The following is a 3,947-nucleotide window of genomic DNA, read 5'->3' on the forward strand; positions in this document are numbered from 1 at the left end:
CCTTCCTTCATCGACATTTTTACACTTCGAACACACGCCTCGCGATGTACTTACATTTATATTCAAGGGCTACTGGAGATCGTGATACGCGCGATAAGAGATTCTCTCCTTTCTTCCAACGAATGAAAATCGACCTTGTGATAAGAGAACTGCGTTTTCATCAATTTTAGAAAGATTAAAAGAAACTTTTTTTGTTATTGTTATTTGATTTGATTGATTGTTAAAAAGAAGAGATTGATCAAACGTTTGCAAGAAGTAAATAAGGGGAAAGTTGATTTAATTTGAACGGTTAAGCGGAATGTTATAATGTTTTTTTTAAACAAAATTACATATGGAAATTTCGATACAGTGATGATGTAGTAATTATTTTTTTAAGTTGAATATTGAATAATCATTACAATAAGTAAGTAAGTTTGTTATTTAACTCTTATTTAACTGTATTTTGGCGTATTTAATTGATCTTTTATGTTAATGTAAAGTATGCAGATTAAATTTTTTTTAAAATACGCAAATGGGATAAAAATGGAACATTTTAAGCTGAAGTAAAATGTGAAGAAAAAAATAGAAATGCTTCTTTTAATATATATATTTATTCTTTCTTAAAATTATTAATGTATTTATTGAACATATAATGTATTATATTGATTGTTTGTCTATGAAAATTGTAGTTGTACAAAAAAAAATGATAATTTATATATTTATTTATTATTCATAAAAAACTTATCTTGAAATATTTTAACTTTAATATTTTTCGTATTCTATTTTTACTTATATGCATTATTTTATAGATTTTTTTATGGACTAAATGTGTACCATTTAATCAGTAAATATTTTTTTTCACTATCATTTTGACAAGAACAAAATTTCAGTAAATAATATTTTTCTAGCTAAATATTTTTTTAACGCCAAATTCTGTTTTCTTATAGCCAAAACTTTATTTAAGACTTCTGTACAAAACAAGTGTTATTTTTGCCTTTCATTTTTTTACCAACGCAATTGAAAAAGAATTTATGAATATTTATTTCAATTTTTGGCAAATTTTTAAAAAAAATGATTTTATACAATGACAATATACAATGTAAAATTTATCAACTTATTTTTACAAACATAAAACACACAATTTATAAATTTACCACATTTGTAATATTAAAGAAAAATAAATAAGAATAAAAATATGTATACTTACAATTAAATATTTACGTAAAAATCCTTCCTCTTGATCGATTTTGATTAAATAAATAAACAACTAAACATTTATAGATTACAAATAAAATAAAATAAAAATATATCTATATGTATATATATAGTATTTATTATTTATTAATTTAATTTTAATTATCTAAAAAATGATATAATTAAATGTATATTTAAAAAAAAAACTCAATAATTTTTATTTAGTACTTTGATTTTAATATTTCTGATTAATAAAATTATGTCATTTTTTTTAAATATAATATATTAACAACAAATGACTAATTAAAACAAAAGGCAATTAAAACAAATGTCAAATAAGAGTGAATATACTAATATATATTAACATTTTTTTATGATATTAAAAAATTATATTAACCTGTTTATTACAAAAAAAAAAATTAAGAAAATCAAAATCTACAATAAATCGCATTTTTTTTATCCATTTCTCCAAAACTTGCAAAACTTGCATCAAAAAATGCAAACTAATTTTTTCCTTTTACATTGCACAATTAATATTGTGTTATTCAAAGATGATCGAAAATGGATCCGTCCACCATCTTTGACTTGGTGCAAGCTAATCAATTTCTCAATTCTCTTTCTTGCCGATACGTTCTTCGCGCAGCCGAACCGAAACGAACCGCAATTGACAACGGTCGATTTAATTAACGGTCATTATCACACGTTGTTAGATGGCTACGAACACGTTCCATTACCGCTTTGACATTTAATAATGGCGCTCTCGCGGGACACGTGCGGGCATTGGCCAAGAAGCGGAGTTGTCGACGCTCTAATCGGTGCATTATATTTAGACGCGAGCCCACGCCAAATCAACGATGATTAATGGAACGTTACGGCTCTCGTCAACGATAACAAAACGATAAGGCCAAGCTAGGACCACGGAATCGATTCTATACACGTTTCCTTTCAAGTATCGTGACTTGGGTATAATTCCAATTGATTCGAGATAATGCAAATATTGTGAAAATACTTTGATATCTTTGAAAATATAATGGAGGAATTTTCTGTAAGAAATTAAATAATTTTTTCCGCGCTTTTATACGAATATTATTTTAACTCGACATTCTTCATCGTAGTCAATTTCGATTATAAACATTTGCCAAAATGTTTATCAAATGGACAAGATTAGAATTTCCATTGAAATTTTAAATTCTTTCATTCACAATAATCACCTCAGATTTATCTCAAAAGTAAAGAACACTATGAATTATAGATTATTTTAAAATAATAGAAACAAATCTTTTATCTAATCCAATATTAATTATTAATTAAAAATATTATAAAAAAAATTAAACAAATATAATATTTTTCTCTTGATGACATATTTTCATTGTTTTTACTGATTCAATTCTCATCTTTTATATCATTTTGAAATATTTTTTCTATTTATATATAATTAATATTATATACATGTTAGCTATAAATAATAAGTTTTTAAAAAATATATTTAATAATTTAATTTTCTAAATTTATAAATATATTTTTTTATACGTTACATAAAATAATGTATACCTACAAGAAGATACAATAAAACATACATTTCTAATTTTTCCAAATCTATATCAATGTTTTTTAAATTAATTTTAAATATATATAATATATTTCAATGCCATCATCAAAATCCTATTTCTTCAAACATTTTTCTTAACAAAATCGTTTATTCTGCTACAATATAAAGTTTATTTAAGGTTTCCAATGAAATACATAACCTTTCCTGCTAACTTTTCATCATAATTCAAACAAGAAACGTTTTATTCTACTTTCATCTATCCAAATATATATAAATAGAATAGAAACATAAAATCATCCGATTGAAAAAAACAATTAAAAACCACGATTAAAAGTCGCTAATAAGTCAACCAAATTCCGTAGGAATACGTTCGAAAAATTGGAGCCACGACGAGTAAAGTGTGTTAACAGAAGAAGAAATCTCATGTTTGCAAAGTAAACTCCAACTAGGCGTAGTGTATCATCGTTCGTGTTGCACGTACTTAACCTGCCGCTGTTGAATCGCGGTTTGAAATCTTGGTTTATTATCGGGGTTTGGATCGACTAATTGCGTGCGTGGCCCGTGCACCAAAGGTGGAATTAAAAATTATCTACGAATTAATTAACGCGTAGCGAGGCCGAATGGTAACGAAGCATGTCAGCGTTTGTCTATCGCGCATGCGCGAGAGATACGAGATCGTGAGATACTCTGGCCTGGCCTGGCTTCTTTACGTAATACCAGCGTAACGTCAAATTAAGAATTACACGAGCAATTACCCCGCTCGGTATCGAAAGCCTAACACGCGGTGTATCATCTTCCAATTACGCGGCCAACCGACTTTGAACCGCGCCTATTGTCTCGAACGTACTTAGTTAAAGTTTCGCGGCAAAAACAGTATTATTTAATTATCGTAAGATCGATTGATTGACGCGGCGAGAAAACTTTTGCAGCTGTTTTGAATCTTCGCGTCGTTCGTTCGTTCATTCGACATTCGAGTCGAGTCGAGGTGGGTTTGGAGCGGGGTTACGAGTTCTCGGAACTCGATCATCGAACCAACAACTCGAAACAGCCCCACGGTCTATCAAACTTGATTCAACATTCGCGCGCGGCCAGAATGTTTTATTCCAATAGTTCGCAACTTCGCTCGGAGCGATGCAACACCCACGCAGCCCACCCCTCGCGACCGCTCGATCGATGATAAATCGCCGCTCGAGAACGAATCTCGTTTCTGGATTCTATAGTCGGT

Source organism: Apis dorsata, unplaced genomic scaffold, assembly GCF_000469605.1.
Source record: "Apis dorsata unplaced genomic scaffold, Apis dorsata 1.3 scaffold_339, whole genome shotgun sequence".
In the NCBI taxonomy this organism is placed as follows: Eukaryota; Metazoa; Arthropoda; class Insecta; order Hymenoptera; family Apidae; genus Apis; species Apis dorsata.